The sequence below is a fragment of the Glycine max genome, chromosome 4, assembly GCF_000004515.6.
Source record: "Glycine max cultivar Williams 82 chromosome 4, Glycine_max_v4.0, whole genome shotgun sequence".
Taxonomy (NCBI): Eukaryota; Viridiplantae; Streptophyta; class Magnoliopsida; order Fabales; family Fabaceae; genus Glycine; species Glycine max.
Genome location: NC_016091.4, coordinates 33,453,808 through 33,476,605, shown reverse-complemented (window position 1 = coordinate 33,476,605; position 22,798 = coordinate 33,453,808). Strand labels below are relative to the sequence as shown.

Genomic DNA, 22,798 nt, shown 5'->3' with positions numbered 1-22,798 from the left:
CATCGGGAGACAATGTAGCAGATACAGCTAAAAGTGCAGAAAATGCAGAAAATGCAGAAAACTCTGATTCTGCTACAGATGAACCAAACATCAATCAACCTGACAAGAGTCCTTCCATTAGAATACAGAAGATGCACCCCAAGGAGCTGATTATAGGAGATCCAAACAGAGGAGTCACTACAAGATCAAGGGAGTTTGAGATTGTCTCCAATTCATGCTTTGTCTCCAAAACTGAGCCAAAGAATGTGAAAGAGGCACTGACTGATGAGTTCTGGATCAATGCTATGCAAGAAGAATTGGAGCAATTCAGAAGGAACGAAGTTTGGGAGCTAGTTCCTAGACCCGAGGGAACTAATGTGATTGGCACCAAGTGGATCTTCAAGAACAAAACCAATGAAGAAGGTGTTATAACCAGAAACAAGGCCAGACTTGTTGCTCAAGGCTACACTCAGATTGAAGGTGTAGACTTTGATGAAACTTTCGCCCCTGTTGCTAGACTTGAGTCCATCAGATTGTTACTTGGTGTAGCTTGCATCCTCAAATTCAAGCTGTACCAGATGGATGTGAAGAGCGCGTTTCTGAATGGATACCTGAATGAAGAAGTCTATGTGGAGCATCCAAAGGGATTTGTAGATCCAACTCATCCAGATCATGTATACAGGCTCAAGAAGGCTCTCTATGGATTGAAGCAAGCTCCAAGAGCTTGGTATGAAAGGCTAACAGATTTCCTTACTCAGCAAGGGTACAGGAAGGGAGGAATTGACAAGACTCTCTTTGTCAAACAAGATGCTGAAAACTTGATGATAGCACAGATATATGTTGATGACATTGTGTTTGGAGGGATGTCGAATGAGATGCTTCGACATTTTGTCCAACAGATGCACTCTGAATTTGAGATGAGTCTTGTTGGAGAGCTGACTTATTTTTTGGGACTCCAAGTGAAGCAGATGGAAGACTCCATATTCCTCTCACAAAGCAAGTATGCAAAGAACATTGTCAAGAAGTTTGGGATGGAAAATGCCAGCCATAAAAGAACACCTGCACCTACTCACTTGAAGCTGTCAAAGGATGAAGCTGGCACCAGTGTTGATCAAAGTCTGTACAGAAGCATGATTGGGAGCTTACTATATTTAACAGCAAGCAGACCTGACATCACCTTTGCAGTAGGTGTTTGTGCAAGATATCAAGCCAATCCCAAGATAAGTCACTTGAATCAAGTAAAGAGAATTCTGAAATATGTAAATGGCACCAGTGACTATGGGATTATGTACTGTCATTGTTCAGATTCAATGCTGGTTGGATATTGTGATGCTGATTGGGCTGGAAGTGCAGATGACAGAAAAAGCACTTCTGGTGGATGTTTCTATTTGGGAAACAATCTTATTTCATGGTTCAGCAAGAAGCAGAACTGTGTGTCCCTATCTACTGCAGAAGCAGAGTATATTGCAGCAGGAAGCAGCTGTTCACAACTAGTTTGGATGAAGCAGATGCTGAAGGAGTACAATGTCGAACAAGATGTCATGACATTGTACTGTGACAACATGAGTGCTATTAATATTTCTAAAAATCCTGTTCAACACAGCAGAACCAAGCACATTGACATTAGACATCACTATATTAGAGATCTTGTTGATGATAAAATTATCACACTGGAGCATGTTGCCACTGAGGAACAAGTAGCAGATATTTTCACAAAGGCATTGGATGCAAATCAGTTTGAAAAACTGAGGGGCAAGCTGGGCATTTGTCTGCTAGAGGAGTTATAGCAATTACTTCTATCTGAACGTGCTCAAACGTTAATAGCACGTTCACTACTAGGCCAAAACAAATTCAACCTTCGTTTCACTCGTCCCCCTACATTCCTCATTCAAACTTACATTTTCGTAGCAATCTCGTTTTCAACAGCATTCCCCAACACTTCTCAGATATTCACGAAACCACTCCCAAAGCTCTGCTTCTCCATGGCTACCTCACCAAAAGAAACCTCATCCCCTGTTTCACCCTCTGTACCATCATCTCCATCATCCTCCAAAACTCCATCAAACCAGGAACAACCTGCGTTCAATATCCAACCCATACAAATGATTCCTGGTCCAGGCCCTGTTCCTGAGAAACTGGTCCCTAAAAGACAACAGGGAGTGAAGATTTCTGAAAACCCTAGCTTTGCAACAAGCCCTAGGGAAGTAGACACTGAGATGGATAAGAAGATCCGCAGTCTTGTGAATAGCATTTTGAAAAATGCTTCTGTCCCTGATGCTGATAAAGATGTCCCAACATCTTCCACCCCAAATGCTGAAGTCCTCTCTTCATCCAGTGAAGAGAAATCAACAGAGGAAGAGGATCAAGCCACAGAGGAGACCCCTGCACCAAGGGCACCAGAACCTGCTCCAGGTGACCTCATTGACCTAGAAGAAGTAAAATCTGATGAGGAACCCATTGCCAAAAAGTTGGCACCTGGCATTGCAGAAAGATTACAAAGCAGAAAGGGAAAAACCCCCATTACTAGGTCTGGACGAATCAAAACTATTGCACAGAAGAAGAGCACACCAATCACTCCTACCACATCCAGATGGAGCAAAGTTGCAATCCCTTCCAAGAAGAGGAAAGAAATTTCCTCATCTGATTCTGATGATGATGTCGAACTAGATGTTCCCGACATCAAGAGAGCCAAGAAATTAGGGAAAAAGGTGCCTGGAAATGTCCCTGATGCCCCATTGGACAACATTTCATTCCACTCCATTGGCAATGTTGAAAGGTGGAAATTTGTATATCAACGCAGACTTGCTTTAGAAAGAGAACTGGGAAGAGATGCCTTGGATTGCAAGGAGATCATGAACCTCATCAAGGCTGCTGGACTGCTGAAAACTGTCACCAAGTTGGGAGATTGTTATGAAAGTCTAGTCAGGGAATTCATTGTCAACATTCCCTCTGACATAACAAACAGAAAGAGTGATGAGTATCAGAAAGTGTTTGTCAGAGGAAAATGTATTAGATTCTCCCCTGCTGTAATCAACAAATACCTGGGCAGACCAACTGAAGAAGTGGTGGATATTGCTGTTTCTGAGCATCAAATTGCCAAGGAAATCACTGCCAAGCAAGTCCAGCATTGGCCAAAGAAAGGGAAGCTTTCTGCAGGGAAGCTAAGTGTGAAGTATGCAATCCTGCATAGGATTGGCACTGCAAACTGGGTACCCACCAATCATACTTCCACTGTTGCCACAGGTTTGGGTAAATTTCTGTATGCTGTTGGAACCAAGTCCAAATTTAATTTTGGAAACTATATTTTTGATCAAACTATTAAGCATTCAGAATCTTTTGCTGTCAAATTACCCATTGCCTTCCCAACTGTATTGTGTGGCATTATGTTGAGTCAACATCCCAATATTTTAAACAACATTGACTCTGTGAAGAAGAGAGAATCTCCTCTATCCCTGCATTACAAACTGTTTGAGGGGACACATGTCCCAGACATTGTCTCGACATCAGGGAAAGTTGCTGCTTCAGGTGCTGTGTCCAAGGATGATTTGATTGCTGAACTCAAGGACACATGCAAGGTGCTGGAGGCAACCATCAAAGCCAACACAGAGAAGAAAATGGAGCTGGAACGCCTAATCAAAAGACTCTCAGACAGTGGCGTTGATGATGGAGAAGCAGCTGAGGAAGAAGAAGATGCAGTAGAGGATACAGAATCAGATGATGATGATTCTGATGCCACCCCATGATCATCAGACCTTTAGTTTTTTTTTGCTTTTTACTCTTACTAGCTATTGGGGCATGTCCCTTTGAACAATTGATTGTTATTGGTCTGTAATATCTGCACATCATGCATTCTACTTTTGCCAAATTCTGTCTAAAAAGGGGGAGTAGTAGGATATTATGCATAATTTATGATTTTGAGGGGGAGTAGTATTTATACTACTGCTGATGATGATTGATGTAAACTACTGGAACTAGTAGCTGATAGAAGATGCTACAGTGAACTGCTGCCTAGCAGAATATTCACTTCACAGCAGTAAGAGCATGGAGACAGGGGGAGCAGAAAACTGATGTCACGTGAGATGTCTTGACATCCTGGAAAAGACTTGTAGATTTGCAACTTGCAGAATTTTGCTGTCACCACTACAGATACTGCTGTGCTTGATTACTCTGATAATGAAAGTTGTTGATCCCACTTGCATGACTGCTCGTACCTGCTCAGGAAGTGTCTAAGTATGTTTTAGACAAAATTTGCCAAAGGGGGAGATTGTTAGTGCCTAGCTTTACTGAGTTTTAAAAGATTGGCTAAAATTTTGTTAAAACATAAGCACTTAGACAATGAAGGAAAGCTGGAGTTGCTGCACATGATGTCTAACATTATGTCAAGGAATCAGATCGGGCTACACAATGCACAAGGCAAGATAAAATGTCAAATCGGGCTGCACAATGCACAAGGCAAGATAAAATGTCAAATGAAGAATTGAAGCTGCAGGATCCACGATGTCGGATACAATGTCCAGGACATCCTGCCCGAAAATACTGGACACATAAATCTGTTATATCTTTAACAGATTAATGTGCAGTCAGCAACAGATTAGGCGCTCTATCTTTAGGAACGAATTAAAAGATAATTAAAGTTTGAATTACAAACTTGAATAGTTTCGTTCAGGGATTAGAGATTGAAGATAAAAACTAAAAGATAAAACTTTATCTTTTAGATCTTTAAGTGCAGATTTTTCAGGAGAATGATAGATCTTATCCAGCGCAAGTTGTTGCAGCCCAGATACGTACACTGCTATATAAACATGAAGGCTGCACGAGTTTTCCATCAAGTCAGAGATTGAAGAGTTATTTTGTGAGTTTTGTGACTTGAGTGTTTTGTGAGCCACCTTGATGTTACCCTAACATCAAGTGTTGGACCTGAGTGTGTAGAGTTGATCTCTATTGTTCAGAGAGCAATCTCTGGTGTGTTCTTGATTTGTTTGTAAACACGGGTGAGTGATTGAGAGGGAGTGAGAGGGGTTCTCATATCTAAGAGTGGCTCTTAGGTAGAAGTTGCATGGGTAGTGGTTAGGTGAGAAGGTTGTATACAGTGGCTGTTAGATCTTCGAACTAATACTATCTTAGTGGATTTCCTCCCTGGCTTGGTAGCCCCCAGATGTAGGTGACGTTGCACCGAACTGGGTTAACAATCCTCTTGTGTTATTTACTTGTTTAATCTGTTCATACTGTCATATACAATCTGCATGTTCTGAAGCGCGATGTCGTGACATCCTGTACGACATCTGTTCTCAGTATCAGAATTTCAAGGGTCGTTGCATGTTTTTATTTCTGAGTTTTTCTCGTTCTTCTTGGTTTCCTCTAGGGATTCCCATTCACTGTATTTGTCTCGTTTCTTTGAAAAGAAAAGATGGGCGAGGTTTCAGTCCTCCCTTTGGTTTCAAACCTTGTGTTTTAGATTTGTTATAGCTTGAGCCCTCTTCACTCGGTGTATGGGGTGCCCCAAACGCTTATTTAAAATTGAATCTAACTAGTCTTCACTAAAATAAAATCATCGCATTTGAAACATTCATACATGCACATGCACATGCATATCTTGTGATAGCAAGGAGCAGAATCGTCTCAGGCCACGGTCAGAAGTCAAGACAAGTCAATGGCAAAAATCAACCAAGGTAAGACAATGACCGGTCACGATTGGCCGCATATTGTTTGTCTCCTACTTGCAGGTACTTAGGGAGGGAGGCAAATGGAGGATAGGATCGCGACCGACCAATCGTCACCCCTTCCCGGCGCTAGGCCAGCGGAGAACATCGCTGCAAGGCAGCCCAGTATCCTTTGAATTCGTAGTATTTTACTACTATTGTTTGTTTTTTAAGTAATCAACGCCTAATTCTAACTTAAGTAGGTTCAAGTAGGCAAAACGCTAACCCATAAGAGTAGGGGGAGGCATGGTTAATGCACCCTTTTAAAAAAAAAAAATTGCAGGTTAGCTCGCCTGGGCGAGCAACCCCTGCATTCAAAATATAAAAAACGAGGGAGGGGAACATTTTTGTATCCAAAAACTTCCCCCCTCTCATTCAAAAGAGATGACTCACGAAGGCTTGCGGTTTTTGCTCCCCTAAGCCACTTTTGGTTGCATTTTGCTTTCATTTTTGGTGTTTCTACTCACTCCAACAAGTAAGTATTCAATCCTTAAGTTTTTAGCTTCCCATTGATGTGTTTTCTTCATCTTTTGATGCTCTAAATTGTGAGAACATACTTATATTTGTGAGGCAGTTTTGGGTTGCTTTGATGCTTGATTTGTTGAATTGAGGATTTGTGTGAGAAGGCCTTAGGCCTGTGTTGTTTTCTGAAGCAATGGGGCATGCCACATTGCCCCCATTCTCTTGCAATTTATGTCCAAACATGCGCCCACCCAGTGCTCGGTGAAATGCCCCAATGATATATGAATATGATTTTGTAAAATTGGGAGAGTGGTACTGATTCTTATATGTAGGTACAGCATAGGAGATTCAAAATAGGTTCCCAAATGCAATTCCAAGCTTAGGAACCCAAACTTGTAGCTTCAATGCAAGGAAACATGCTTATGGCTAGGAATCCAAAATTTGGTTTTAGAATTAGAAAAGCATGAAAATTAGGACTTGCTTGTGAGAGTTTTTGCTCGAATTTGGGCTGCCCCATGTTTGATACTTTACATAGAGGTAGCGTGGAAAACACCTTGCAATAGTGTGTACACATAGGTAAATATAAGGGGCATGAAATTCTTTGCAAAGGGTGAAGGAATATTGAGGTCGCTTCCTAAATGAATGTATGATAGCACGGGATTCCCTTTTGAATGCAAGTATGTGCATAATGTAAATAGCTTGCCAATATGCATAAGTGTGAGTGAAACAATGAAAGTTTGTATGGTATATATATTTCGAGTGTGTGTAGGTAGTTTGTGATAGCAAATGTTTAGGACATAGTTAAGTGTAAATTTTGACGCAATGCCTTGAGCGTGAGAATGTGTGTTCTTTTCAAATACATATATATGTAGGACAATTAGAATGTGTTGGATGGCCTCTATGTTGATATAAATAGTAGGATATTCTACACATACGCATGTGCATAAATGTGATACTTTAAATGTGCGCATGAGTTCGTTCTAAACCGGAGGGATTAGCATGACATTTTTTGCGTTAAGATAAACATTATCTTGTAAAACTAACTTCTAAATGTTTGTTCTCGTAGGAAATGGCCCCGAGGAAGCTTGCCTCAAAGAGATCTAGGAAGGATAAAGCGGCTGAAGGAACCAGTTCCGCTCCCGAATATGACAGCCACCGTTTTAGGAGTGCTGAGCACCAGCAGCGCTTCGAGGCCATCAAGGGATGGTCATTTCTCCGGGAGCGACGCGTCCAGCTCAGGGACGACGAGTATACCGACTTCCAGGAGGAGATAGTTCGCCGGCGTTGGGCATCACTGGTTACCCCCATGGCCAAGTTCGACCCAGACATAGTCCTCGAATTTTATGCTAATGCTTGGCCTACAGAGGAGGGCGTGCGAGATATGCGATCTTGGGTGAGGGGTCAGTGGATCTCGTTCGATGCGGATGCTCTCAGCCAGTTCCTGGGATACCCTTTAGTGCTGGAGGAGGGCCAGGAATGCGAGTATGGCCAGAGGAGGAACCGGTCCGATGGGTTCGATGAGGAGGCCATCGCCCAGTTGCTATGTATGCCAGGGCACGATTTTGCTCGGACTGCTGCTGGGAGATGGGTGCGGATCATGCGCACCAACATGACCACCCTAACTCAGATCTGGATGACTTTGCTGCTCAGCAACATCCAGCCCAGCGATCATAATTCCGACCTCCCCCTGCCGAAGTGTCAGCTGGTGTACGCCATCCTGACACGGATGAGCATTCACGTGGCTCAGTTAATCGCTGATGCCATCTATCTATTTGCAGGTATGGCGCCTACCAGGCACCCTCTGGACCCGGATAAGTCCAACAGGGCCCTGGGATTTCCTGCTTTGATCACAGGACTCTGTCAGTCGTTCGGAGTCCCCGTCGCACCTAGCAAGGTGATTCGGCCGCCCATCACCCGAGCTTTCATTGAGAAGTATTGCACACAGAGACAGGCCCAGGGGGATGCTCCGCAGGCCGCAGACGTGCCGCTACCTCATCAGGCTGGCCTAGCTGGATCGTTTGATACGGAGCAGTATTTGCAGCATTTGGTTCGCCAACAGGTGGCCAACCACCGGGCGCATGTACAGACCCATGATTGTCTTTACCAGTTGAGCCTCAGCCTGCAGAGCCAGGGTTTTACTTCTTTTCCGTGTCCTACTTCGGACCAGTTCAGGGCAGAGGTCGCATGGCCTGGAGATTGGCCTGAGGCCCTGGCAGGAGAGGCGCCAGCAGAGGCTCCCGACAAGGAAGATGAGGCCCGCGAGGACGAGGAGATGACTGATTTACTTGATTTCTTATGAGGGAGCGGGGCCACATGATTGGGAGATCCCTTGATCCATATTTCTTTTTGTCTCCATTTTTTCTTCCTGTTGCATATCATCTTATTTTTGTTTGACTAAGGAACTAACGTTTGTTTTGTGTTGATTGACTTTTGTTTTGTACATACATATCGTTTGAGTTGTTACGTCGGTACTTGTTTCGTTGTTGTCAATAATGTTTGTTGAAATTCCGGAATCGTGTAGAGTTTTTCATTTAGGAACGTTGTCCTAAAAATAAAATGAACCAAAAATCCTAATAAAAAGAAAGAAGCGTTGTGAATAAAAGTCATATATAAAGGAAAAGAAAAAAAAAATTGTATATATACATGTATGTAAAAGGAAAATGTGTATAGAAGGTTTTTTGTGTGTAAGTGATGCGTGGAGAGAAATTCTTGTGTGTGAATGAGTATATATAAATAAACTTTTGTATACACCATAAGTGTGTGTTGGAGAAAAACGAAAAAGATCTTTGAATGTAAATAGGGTTTGATCGTGTGACGTAAAGAAAGAGAGTTCCAATGCGTAAACAGAAAAAGTTTTGTCATGTAGATGTACAAAGAAAAGTTTTCCTCGTAGAGGGCCATGGGTGTATAATTTTGTGAATATATAAAAAATGAAACAAAAAGGAAAAAGAAAGAAAGACCGCAAAGGTTGACATGTTATAGTTAAAGAAGTATAAATCATTCGTAAAGAGCAAACGTGTCTTCTGGAAATAAGGGACTGATGCTAAGAGTTTATTTTCCGGAATAAACCGAAATAAGAATGGATGAATTCATTGAACTGATGAAAGAACATAATTTGGAAACATTGGGTCTGTTTGTGTAAATTCCCAACCGTAGTATCACAATGCCATAAACGAGATGCTTGAGTGCCCACCTGGCTGTAGCCATGACTAATTTTGCACGTTGTTTTCAAATCATCATTGTCACGCGTGCCTTATGGAATAATATGGAAGTTTGGCCCAAAATCGATACCTTGACACCCAAATTTGTTTCGCCCCAGATATCAAGATTGGGTTCCCACGATAAAAGACCCCATTGAAACACAACCTTAGACTTTTTGAACCTTGGCCTATAAAAAAGAATCCTCATTCCTTCCCCGAAGCAAAGGACAGCGGAATCTCCTCAAGGGAGAGCGAATAGAATGCTAAAACCCGATTTCCCAAAGAAAGGGATGGGGAAGGAAAAGTGAAAAGAAAGAAAAGGAAGGAATGGAAAGAAAGAAAAAGAAAAAAGATGAAAATAAAGAAAAGAACAATAAAAAAGGAAAAAAAGGAAGGATTCCCGATCAAAGGTCAAAGGAAAGTGAAAACGGAAAAGAGCGGAGGCAAACAGAATAATTCTCGATCAATGAAAGAAAAAGATCAGAGAACCTTCCGACCAGATAAATTTTCGGCAAGGTAAGTGACTGCCGGCAAAGGGAAACCCATTTTTGGTGTCTCTTCCTTTCAGATTGCCATTCTCGACTGGCGATATCCCACCCCGCATGAACAAAGAGGAAAAGACCGAAACACCCAGCTTCCTCTCCAAAAACACTACCCTCGAGAAAATCCTATTGGTCTGTGATCGTACGTTTGATCTTTGATTCGATAGGAAGTCGTGTGCAAAATAAAGTCATGGTGCAGTTATGGTTTGGGAATAGGATAAAACACTTGCCTGTGTGAGTTTTATACACTATGAGTGATTTATTTTCAGCTTAGTCCGATGTTTCCCCTGCATGTTCATTTAAAAGCTAAAAGTTGACATCCTGCCCTTCATTCTCGGTTACAAGGAAGATTACCCTTGGCACAAGTATATGGTTTCTCTAAGATATGGTGCTCTCACGAATGATTTATTTTTCTTTACAAAAAGCATGTTTGCCTTTCAGGTGGAAAAACCCGGTGGACCGTTCGGTCCTGCCAACCACTTTTTTCGGAGCCCCATGAATGTCATTGCCTAGCGTTGTTCATGTGTCCTCCACCTTTGAGTTTGGAGCTATGCTTCATGATTGCCTAAGTGTGGACCCTCAAGTGCAATCCTCCATTCTCCCCTTTTTTCAGAGCCCCATGAATGTCATTGCCTAGCGCTGTTCATGTGTCCTCCACCTTCGAGTTTGGAGCTATGCTTCATGATTGCCTAAGTGTGGACCCTCTAGTGCAATCCTCCATTCTCCACTTTTTTTTTGGAGCCCCATGAATGTCATTGCCTAGCGCTGTTCATGTGTCCTCTATTATCAAGCGCGGAGCCTCTGGTGACTGAGAAATATGTTTTTCTGTTATTTTCCGGATCGGTTCCTTCGCCAAATATGTGTATATGTATATTATATTCGTTGTTCTTGTTGTTGTTTGTATTTTTTTTTGTGCAAAAGAAAAAAGAAGGAGTAGAGACGAGAGTCGTCATCACGGAAAGGGCAGGACGGACGAAATCAGTGTCCTATCTTTGCTTTCCTCTTATCTCCGATGAGAGGTAAGTAAAGAGGGGCAACTGTCATACCCTAATTTCGTCCGGGGATTATTATTTGATGATATACAACCTTTGATTGGCCGCTTCAAGATACTTGGCACCCTTTGTTGCACAATATGTGAAGCCCCGAGACGTGCCGAAAATCAAAAGGAAGCAGGCTTACGCGATCCGTGAAAATTTCGTAATGTGACGGAAATCGAAAGGAGGTGTTTTTCGCAATCCGTGAGTTTTCGTAACTTCATCGAAAGCTAAAAAAGAGTAAATACATAATCTGTGAAGATTCGTAACCTTGCGGAAAGAAAATAAGTATCGTTACGAAATTCGTAAAGTTTCGTAACCGTGGTGGTCCACATTTTGTCTCATGTATTTTTATTCTCATTTTCATTCGCTTTCTATACCCCCTTTTGACATGCTTCAGTCATTTATTTAAGTTGTTTCTTGCCTAATCTAAAAATAAAATAAATTTCCACCGATCGTTTGAATTGTATTATCCGTTAATTTCGGTTAAAATGAATTCCGACCGTTCGGTCGTGCCGTAACCACGTTGGAAATCAAAAAAGAGGTAAAATAATAATATAATATTCAAAAAATACCCTTTTAGTAAAATAAAGCGAAAAATCAATCGGACGTTTTCTCTTTGGGATTTCTCATTCTTAATTGAATTGACTAATAACTAAAGTGAAATTAAGGCTAAAATCAACTCGCCTAGTCAAGCTCGTCCACAAAAAATAGGGTTTTGAAAGTTTATCGTTTCAGTTTCTTACCAAGTAAAATGGATCATTTTTAAGGTCCAATGCCTTAAAATGATCACCTTTCAAGTAAAAAGAATCACTTGATTCACGCATAAGAAAGAACTACGTAGGTCTGATTTCCTCTTTGATGGAGGGTACGTAGGAGCAAAAGCTCCGCTTTTGTCGACCTCAAAAAATAAAAAGAAATAAAAGTTAAGGTAATACAAATTTCCACAATTCTAAAAAATAGGTTGTTGTCCTTTGACACAAACGTAAGAGGTGCTAATACCTTCCTCAAACGTAAATATAACTCCCAAACTTAGAATTTTCATTTTGACCGGTTTCCTTCGGTTTTTCCGACGTTTTCCACAAATAAACGTTGGTGGCGACTCCGCGCATCTTTCCTCCTTTGGAAAGCGCACCCGTGAGCCTCGCCCTCGCTCGCCCGCAAAAGGGCTCGTTGCGACACTTTGAAAAGGGAGAAGGGAGACACAAAAGAATTCAGGCAGTTAGTCCTTCCTTTTTTTGGAAAAGGGAGAAGAGAGACCCAAAAAGAATTCAGGCGGTTAGTCCTTGGCGAATTCTTTTTGGCAAAGGGAGAAGAGAATGAAAAAGATGAATAGCACACTTTTGTTTTCTGTGAAAGAGCAAAGTTTGGAAATCAGAAAACTCAGAAAGCTTTTGGCAAAGGAAGAAGAAAAAGAAGTTCAAAAAGATGTTCAAAGAGATTCAAAGGTTGTAAAAGAATATATGAAAAAAGTTGTAAGTGTTATTGAAATGCAAGTCAAGGTCTTGCTTTTATAGACTCTTCATGTCTGGTTAAGAAAACCATTGGAAGAGTTATAACCTTGAGAAAAACCTAACAACCATTAGAAGAATTACATCTCTTGATTTTTATTCAAAACTTGTCACTGGTAATCGATTACCAAAACCATGTAATCGATTACACAAAGCATTTTATGAAAAGATGTGACTCTTCACAATTGAATTTGAATTTCAACGTTCAAATACACTGGTAATCGATTACCAATATATTGTAATCGATTACACCATTTGAAAAACAATTGGAACGTTTCAAATTCAGTTAAAAGCTTTTGAAATCAAACTTTGTCACTGGTAATCGATTACAGAAAACTGGTAATCGATTACCAAAGAGTAAAAACTCTGGTAACTTAGAAAATTTTGAGAAAAACTCTTTTGAAAAACAAAATTGTGCTATGTTTGTTTTTTTGAAAAATCTTTTCAATATTTCCCTTATGAAGTCTTCTTGATTTCTTCTCTTGAATCTTGAAATCAAACTTCTCTTGATTCTTGAATCTTCTTTATTTCTTCTCATGAAACTTAAAATTAAACTTGATCTTGAACTTGTTGACTCAATCTTGAAATCATTCTCTTGGGCTTTTTGTCATCATTTTTGTCATCATCAAAACTACTTGAATCAACTTGATTCATCATCATGAAGCTTGCTTCTTCAAATTTCATAATCCTAATATAACTATTTATTACTCTAATCTTATTCAAAACACAAACCTATATTTATTATTGTCATAAAATATCTTTTCAGATTTTGTGGTTACTTGTAAGTTTGGTTAAAGGTTGCTTTTGCTCAGAAAAAGAAACTAGCAATTGTTAGCTAATGATGCCTAGTTTAAATTAGTCATAATTTGATGTTTATTTCACCCAATCAAGAACTTGTTACTTCCTCTATTTGTACTCCATCCTTTTTTTGTAGGTTGTTGATCATGTTTAACAACATTGATAGCAATACTGATAGCAATAACAGGCCTCATACCAGCTAGCACTCATATTAACAGGCCAAGGAGAATAACAAAGAAGCCCAATTACCTTCAAGGAGTAAACCTGAAGTGCCAAAGCATAAAGCACTAGTTGGTTGCAGCATCCAGTACCTTAGGAAGTTATAGCAATTCCACAAATTAGCGGAGTAGGATGTTAGCAAATTCTGTTATAACATTATATTATGTTAGAAGGAAAGTATGATAAATATGTGAAGAAGTAGAATTAATGGAGGATATCAGAACACTTATCTCAATTAGTTTTCCTTCTTAGTAGTAGTATAGCAATAGAGTAGCGTTCGTAACAAACATCCCTTATATAAGTTATTGCAGGTGTTTGATAGCATTTTATGATTTGATCTTAAACTCCATTTTATGTTTTGTTTAATGTTTTTTTCAAAATGATATCAGAGCTTATTAATCTTTAAGGGTTTGTGAAAGAGTAGTGAAAGCCAAAGCTAGTGAGGGAGTGAAAAATCAGGATACGTTTATATTTTTTTGGTCGTTTATGAAAACATTTTATGATGAATCCTTTTTTATGGGTTATGGAAGCTACCATTGCTTCGACAAATGCAAGAGGTAAATCTCTTGATTGGAAAGATTTTTTTGGGATTTTTCATGCACCTTCTGAAGTCAAATTTTATAGAGGAATATAATTTTGTTCACTACTAAAAAAAGCTTTTTTTACGATGCATATTCTAATGCGATTCTCAGGAACCATCTTAGAATGTCCCTCAGTGGCATTTTTGTAAATAACGGTAAGATAACTACGACGGTCTTTCAGACCCGTCTTTGTAGGCATTATGTGATGGCATTTTGGTAATTTGACAACTTATTTCTACGACGGGTGTGAATAGAAAACCACCTTCGATCATTTTTTAAAAAATAAAAAAAGCCTTTTTGATTAGGTTTTGCACACATTCTGCACGACGCTGCGAAGCTCAAAACCTCGAAGGACCTTGAAGCGAACATCCCCCGTGCCATATCAACGTTGTCGCAGTACCGCCTTGCCGTAGGCTGCCCCGCTGTGGTTGTCAGCTGTGTCGTGGTTGGCTGTTTGGTGTTGACGTCAATTGTAGTGTCGTGCGCGCCCCGCTGTGCCCTGCTGTGGAAGGTAGGTGTGTTGTTCATTAGCGTATTTGTACATGAAAGTGGAGTTATGGGGTCTTAGTGTTTGAACTTTGGTATCTTTGAAAGGGTTTGATTAATTTAGAGAGATGGGTGGGAGCAAGAAGAGGAAGAGAAACGAAGAGCAGAGAGGAGGCACGATGTATTAAAAAAACCCACCGGACTGCTCTTTTGGCTTCTCTCCACCCTGAATTCCACCCCTTTTCCTTCAATTCTTGCATCCTCACTCACGCGCGTCTTGCTCTATCATCGCCACGCTCTCAACTGGTTTTTTCTCTCTCTCTCTCTCTCTCATCACACAGTAATACAAACACTCTAGTATTATTCCTTGCCAATTGTTTTTCTGTTGTTTGAGCCATATGGGCACATACCCGGTTTAGAACAGCCACTTTTTATCCATTTTTCCTTGCAAAGTAGTAATTTTTATGCCAAACCTGTTATATAACTTTCCACCCAAGATTACTGATGGAATGTATTTTACATTTAAACAAAGTAATTATTATACAAACATTTTCATATACCTTGGCAAGGGTGAGCTTAGGGTCCTCTCCGAGTAATCGACCGAACTTGAGTTCCATGAGGTCGTAGCTGTCGAGTTTAGGTGGTTCTTTTTCTCCTTCATTTCGTGATTCAGAGAAAGGGTTCTTGTTCTGTTTGATGAAAACCAGTGAAGCTGGGTGAAGAAGGGTTTACTACTGGTGAGAGGAAGAGACCCCATTTTCCTCTGAATTTCAGTTTACAACTACTGTTATTATTATTTGAGAAGGGATTTGTTGTTCTTAGAGTAAGAGGGTGAAACCTTAGGTTTGGATAAACGGCTAGCAAGTAGACAAGAAGAAAGAAAGGGCTATCCCCCTCCCCCCCCCCCCCACAAATTAATCATGAATAATTAAAAAGAAATTAATATTTTTAGTACCTGTATTGTATAGAAAAATTCATATTCAATAATAAAGTGGCATCTTATTTTCTTACTATGCTAAATCTGATGTTGTTAATCAAGCTAAATACAATGGTTTTGTGTTTGCAGGCTACAACTACCATTAAACCCATACAAGTTGAAGTGTGATAAAGAACCCTTGAACTGTAGGTAGTTCCTGTTCATAATAGCATTTTTTAAAAATTATTGCCTACTTTTACTTCATGATTAACTTACTAGTACCAAGCTCTATTGGGGGGAATATTTTCAAAGAGGTGACTCTCTTGTCTCTTTGAAGATATTTATGTCCTTTTTATTTTTGTTTATATGTCTGAGCTCTGAATTTACTGCACATTTTTTTTGGGTATTCGTTGGAAGCCTATGTGGATATATAAGTTGTAGTTTTTTCATCTAATTTCCAGGCTACTAGAAAACGTTTGAGGGCCATCAATGAATCTCGTGCTCAGAAGAGGAAGGTGATGATCTTTAATCTTGTTATCTATTTATCCTTGCTGAACATTCTACTTCTATAGTGTATCCATATTTGTGTGCTTTCTTCCAGCTTATTCTTGGATTTAGTGCAGTTTACCTATCTCAGAAGGTGTTTGATGGGATAGTGATATTTAAAGTTATCTTAAATGTGTGCCTAATCCTGTCTAAAAACTAGAAAATCTTTTTCAGTCCAAGGAGATTCCTGTGATCTGCCATTAATTCACATAGCTTTATTAGAGTAAAAAATCATAATGAGGAAATGACAATGACATATGTTTCCAGCATTACTTTGGTTCACAAGCTATATAGGAATTATAGTTTTGGAGCATTTAATTGATGAGACTTGTGTCCTCTATAATTTATGTTTATAGAGCTATTATTATGTGCAAGGTGTTGATGTGATTATTGTATTGTTTGTGCTTTTCATGCTTGTGGCTACGTTGTGCTTTTCATACTTTTATATATGAATGATTAATATTATAAGTTGGTGATCAGATGACTACTGTGTATATTTTTCTTTCAATATATTCACCATTAAAATGTGATTTAATAGTCTATATTTATAGTTTTTATTTATAATAATAATTAAGTATTTTTACCGGAGCCTCTCTATATGTACATATCAAATAAGAACTTTTTTTAATGTGATAAATGAGAACTAAAAATATAAACCATTATGTAATATTTCAATGAGAAAATTAAAAAAAATACATAATTTTTTAAGTAATTATGTGACCATCAATTAACTTTTCTTTTTTATTATCATTGTTTTGTTATACTTATCCAGTTCAGATTTATAGTTTTCATTCGTGCGTGTGTTTGGATGTATTTTCATTCCTATATCTAATACTGATAGTTAAGTTTCTTCTAATTGTTATTGGCACGCCATATATTTTGGACTAAGTTGGCTTATTATATTATAAACAATTGGATCGGTATTGTTCTTTTGATTCCTCATAACTTATTTGAGCATTATCTGAAATTTCAGGCCTTTGTTAAAGGAGGTGTGGGTGGGAAGAAAAGCTTTAGAAGGTTATTTGAAATGTTGTACTTGGTCTGTATATGATCGCCTTTTGGAATGAAATTTTTTCAGAAATGGTTGGTGTGACTTCGTTATATATAGTGATGGATTTGAGGTTAGCTCATATCATATAATGATGTAGCTATTAGATCATAAAAATAGTGGGCCCTGAATAAAATGCATGCGCCATAAAAATATACATCATTGAGAGACATCTTAAAAAATAGTGGGCCCTGAATGTTAATTGCTGGAGGCACTTGTGTTTTTTATTTTTTTTTTGGGATGTCATATAGATTTATTTGGTGTAGGCTTTGTATGTTAGTCCTTGTTGGGTACATCGTGGTATTTCAATTCCCCGGTTAATCTATATCTATATTTATATTATTTCAGAATATAACTATGAGGTAACCTTGGGATGATAGGGGAGTTTTGGGGGCTTTGGACAATATATATAGATTTGTTTTGAATAAGGGTTACTGATAAAAAAGAATTGACAATAAAAGAATAAAAGAATGGACAATATATATATATATATATATATATATATATATATATATTCTGTTAGTTACTGCTAAAAAAATAAATTTAAGACATGGTTTCCATAAATGCATCTTTAATGCAGTCAGTTGAATGGGGAAGAGTTCCAAGGATTGACAATAAAAGAATTGCAGAAATTGGAGGAACTTCTTCAAAGACATTGGACCACTATTTCAAAAATTAAGGTTCGTCCCAAATTAATTGCATTCTTAGTTCATTAGTTGATTTCCCTTATGGAATGAAATCTAGAACTCGATTGTACCTACTGTAAATTTATTAAACCTTGTGCTTATAAGTTATGCATGCTTTTGACATAACGTGTTAATTTCAAAATATTTATAAATTATTTCAGCGTATCATACATAGATCTTTTGTAATCTATAATAACTTAAACTATATGTGGAAAATATTGGTAACTTAAACTATGCATTTAAGTTTCTTGATCTGGAGGATATGACCTTGTGCCTGCAGTACTGCTGATGGTGAGGCCAAGCTTGTGGAAGGTGAACTTTCAAAATGCTGGAGAACTAAAAAATAAAAATAAAAATGCATTCTACATCGGTTCTAAAAGGACCGATGTAAAATGCTAATTCTACATCGACTATCCTATAATCGATGTAGAATGTTCAACATTCTAAGACGGTCGTTCGCAACCGTAGTAGAAAATATTTTTCCTTTTTACGTCGTAACTCGAATACCCGGTGCAGAAAGCCTTATTTGTGGTAGTGGTTGTAACTATCATGGCTTGCTTAGCGCCCAAAGTTTCTTCTTGACAAAAAAAGGGATTAAGGAGGTTGCAAGCATTTTTGTTTTAAATAATATAATTTTTGTTAAACAAGAAGATGCAAATGTTTGTCTACTTGAAGGTGATCCTCCACAGATGTGAGAAAGGTTAAGATCAGTTTGGAGTGTCGAAGAAAAATCTCAAGGGGGAGTGTTAACAGTTTGAGATTTTTCTGTTGTCATAAAATATCTTTGCAGATTTTATGACTGCTTGTAAGTTTGGTTAAAGGTTGTTTGTGCTCAGAAAAAGCAACTTGCAGCTGTTAGCTAATTATGTATAGTTTTAGTTAGCCATAATTTGTTGTTTATTTCACCTTATCAAGGGCTTGTTAGTTTCTCTATCCAAAGCCTTGCTGTAACAAGTTCTAAGTGTTCAGAAATCTGAGTTCGAATTTGAAGCAATTGTTTGCTCCACCGTTTTTTATACGCTGTTGGTCGTGTTTGACAGCATCCCTTATATAAGTTGTTGGTCGTGTTTGATAGCATGTTTTGATTTGAGTCATTGAGTCAAATACCCCCTTTTATGTTTTCTTCTATTTTTTTTTTTTTTTTAACAAAGGCTCTATATGAGGCTTAACAAACAACTAACTTCTGATCTTGTAGGGGCCAAGGTCCAAAGACAGAAGATATTGAACTTAAAGAAGTGTAGAATTCCTTTTCATATAATGTACTGTTTCAGTTTAGTTCTTCAAAAGCGTTGAACTGGCAGTGTGCAGTGTTTGGAGACATATCAAGGACGTGATTTTTCACAGCAAAATGAATGATATTGATCCTAGCTTTTACATTTTTTCACATCAAGGATGTCATCAAATGGTGACTGTAGAAAGTATTTGCAAAAGTGGAATAAATTAGACTACATAAAAAGTTACAGTGAGAAAAAAAGGTTGTCTGATGGTTTTGTGAGAAATAAAAATCATAAATTTTGTGCCGTAGTTCATCCGTGTTTTTGTATTGCCTTATAAGTATTTCTAAAATCAAACATAAGACAAGTATGTGATAATTTGTCCATTTTTTAGCGAACCATAGACTTCTCATGTTGACATCATATTTCAATTTCTTTACTTCTTTGTTTCAATTCAAATATGCTAGCTATCTAGTATGAAACATACCCGAGTCAACATCAACGGGAAACTTACGTTGCATCACTTAGCTTATGGGTTTTGTTTTACTTTATTTTTTTAAAATATATTTTATTTCTAATAAATATTTAATTTTTGTGTTTGTTTTTAATATTTTTTTATTTTACATTGAGTCTCTAATAAAATAACAATTTTATTTTTTACCATTAATATTTTGTTTTAGTCTCTGATAAATTAATAAATTGTGTTTTTTCATTGAAAATAAAATTCACTAATCTATCATGGATTAAAAAAAGAGTCAAGAACCAAAAATAAAATTATTTTATCAAAGACTGAAGACAAAGTAAAAATATATCACAAAAAAACACATAAATCAAATATTTATTAAGCATTAAGCCTTTAATAAAGAGATTCCAAGCCTATGATTCAATACATTTGAAGTTTTTCTTCCTACATCATTCAAATCTCATATATACCCATTTAATTTTTTATTAATTCCAACATTATCCTTATATATAGTTTATACAGATTGACAATTCGGATAGGTCTTACGAAATAATTTGTTACAAAATTTATTATGTAATATATTAAAAATTTTGGTATTATATATAGTGACATTAATTATTTTTTTAATATAATTGACCTATTAACTAAGTTGATTAAAACATTGTACTAATAATTGGCAATCCATATGGACCTTATGTAAGGGTATTTTTGATTTTTCCCTTTCACTGGCTAGGTGTACCAAGAAATATGCTGAGTGCTGAAAGAAAATCCCATACATTTGAGATTTAGGCCCAATACAGGTATCGCTTTACTTGAGGCACATGATTCAATACTTGTTCCAACATATCCAACCGTCAACCATGGGTCTCTTGATGCAAACAGAACATAAAGAATGATCTCGATAATTTATCATTGTAATCTTTTTGTTTTTTTTTTAAGTTATCCTTGTAATCTTTATGAATGAACAAACTTAGTCAACAAAATCTTACAAAATTGGAAGTACACTACAAGACAAGCCATTCTTTTCTTTCACGAAGACCTACGGGATACATACACTTGTAAACAAATTTGGACTAATTTTGCTTGGTTTAAAACCAATTCCTGAAATCTTCATTCCCATTTACTCCAAAGTTGATCATGATGCCTGAAAGCATAGGTTAATACTATGCTTCCCTCCAATGTTTTTAGTACAAAAGTCTCAACAAACACACGGCATCCAAATTTCTTCCACCCATTTGTGCATTTAAATTCTTCCACTTTCTTAACTCTGATTTGCTTCTCTTCTCCATTCCACCCTACTCTCTCTTGCTCCCACTTCATCCTTTCAACTACTGCAGTGCTCAATCCCACACTACTCTTTTCTCCAACATTGTTGAAACTATTAAACCACAGAAAATCTTCAGATATATTCATCTCATTAATCACAGCTTCCCAGCCAGCAATTATAACCACTTCCTTTTGAACCACATATTCATCTCATTAATCACAGCTTCCCAGCCAGCAATTATAACCACTTCCTTTTGAACCACAGCATCCACATTCACAGTGTTTTGCATTCCATACTCATTCTCAGATGAAAAGATTTGCTCCCATTTCTGCTCCAATGTCATCTCATAAAACATTGACTTTCTCATTTCTTCCTTCCATGTTTTGTGAGTTCCCTCCTTGATAAACATAAAGGGGCAATACCATTTTCCTACAACTACACTTTCTGAACTCTTCTTTGCTAAGGAGAATTTGAACTCTGGCTTGATGGCACGGAGGGCTTCACTCACACCCGATGCTTGTCGTAGGCTATAATCACTTGAAGTTGAAGCACTCACTTTCCACCTTCTACTCAAACCTTGGAGGGTATCCACCTTGGAGGGCTTCACTCAGATACAGCATTGTAGAAAAAGAATTCGTCCAAATCTTCCTCCTTTGAGTTAATGTATACCTCCCTGCAAAACCAAATGCAAACTACATCACTATAATCCTTAAACTTGTCAAAAAGATTAATCATTATTGTGAGTCAATGCAGAACAAATGATCTCTACACAACAAAGTAAAGAAAATCTAATTTGTTTAATGAAATTAAGGCTTACCCTCTTTTTTTCCCACTGAGATTTATCACATAGTATTTGTTGGAAGGCAAGGGCTGGTTAAGAACAGGAATGAAGGCAACATGGTGGTGATGAGTGGTTCTGTTCAGTGAAATGCCTGATCTATAGAACAACTCAAGGTTTAGATTTTGAGGGAAAGGCAACTCCTTCACCTCATGGTATTCTTCTCCCAACCCAAAACATGAGGTTGGCTCCAAATCTTGATCTTGGATCACCAAAATACCAGAATTGGGACCCTCAGGTGGAGGCAATGGGAGACCATTTGCAGACTTCTTATACAGAGACAAAGGCCTAGTCACATACATTCTATGACAATATTTTTGCTTAATTTTCTTCTTCTCAATTCTTCTTCACTCACCAATATTCTTGTTCTGAATCTAAGAAATACTTGCTTAATATGGATCTTGGTGGATGTACATGCAGTCATGTACTTATATATATATATATATATATATATATATGACTATGTGAGGTGAAATTTGATTTTGATATGGTCAACTGTGAGCAATTTTACTAAACGTGTATAAAATTGTCCCAACTGACCATGGTTATTGAGGAAAAATAAAATTTTCCAGAAAGCCAGAATAGCAGTCGTACGTGGGGATTTTCAACATGTGGGCTCCACATGAAAAAGAAAAAGCCCTTTTGGCTAGCGGGTTTGTGTGCTTGAAAGGGTCCACTTTGGCAGCCTGGTTGGCTTTGTCTATTTGGACAGTTTCAGCCTAAAAGGGTAGATTTGGGGATCTGAGTAGACTGCTGAGATTGAAGAGGGCATTTAAAGAAAAAGAAAATTGTTAATGTTAGGTATGTTTTGGAGGTGGATTAAGTTATTTATTAATTTATTTAATTCTTGACATGGTTATGTTTCAAATGTTAGTCAACTTTTTCAATGGTTAATAATTAGACCATAGTATGTTCCGTTTAGAACTATGGTTGATGGTTGTATATAGAAAAAGACTTTGGTTTGGTTTATCGTTTTTGGTATGGAATACTTATACCACTTAAAATTCTCTTGCTCGCGTGATGCCAGTTGGACAACTAGGGGCAAATTATTGATCGTGATTCGTGAAAACAAACAGTTTATTGAAATTTATCATTGTAAATAATCTTGGGTTATTCTATAAAATTTGTGCATATTTAGATACCAAAATAACAACGTTATTAACATATCCGACTAAGGATGGAATGCGATTACAGAGTAACACGAGTCGTTTGGTAAATTTAGTTTTTTCCCTATAAAAATATCAATAATACGTTAGTTAAATTGATTGTGAGAAAAGTGAATTTTCTTTTTTACTTTCATAGTGAGTAA

The 22,798-nt window shown here is 37.8% G+C and overlaps 1 long non-coding RNA gene and 1 other non-coding gene across 5 annotated transcripts; one reads left to right on the top strand and one right to left on the bottom strand.

The window, feature by feature from the left end:
- Positions 1-14,312: 14,312 nt before the first annotated feature.
- Positions 14,313-19,050, top strand: LOC100790248 (uncharacterized). 4 transcript variants are annotated; one of them, XR_003266811.2, is made up of 7 exons: positions 14,313-14,536; positions 14,620-14,817; positions 15,578-15,637; positions 15,889-15,942; positions 16,947-17,094; positions 17,602-17,701; positions 18,903-19,050. It is a non-coding gene; the product is annotated as an uncharacterized lncRNA (long non-coding RNA). The 4 variants fall into 4 exon arrangements; XR_003266809.2 differs by lacking the exon at positions 18,903-19,050 and adding an exon at positions 17,988-18,701; XR_003266810.2 differs by lacking the exons at positions 17,602-17,701; positions 18,903-19,050 and having other exon boundaries at positions 14,317-14,536; positions 15,578-15,633; positions 16,947-17,248.
- Positions 19,051-20,289: 1,239 nt separating this feature from the next.
- LOC100789703 (uncharacterized) lies at positions 20,290-21,936 on the bottom strand. Its single transcript, XR_003266808.2, has 3 exons — positions 21,469-21,936; positions 20,899-21,324; positions 20,290-20,839 (listed from the first exon to the last, which is right to left on the bottom strand). It is a non-coding gene; the product is annotated as an uncharacterized protein (transcript).
- Between the last annotated feature and the right edge of the window lie 862 nt (positions 21,937-22,798).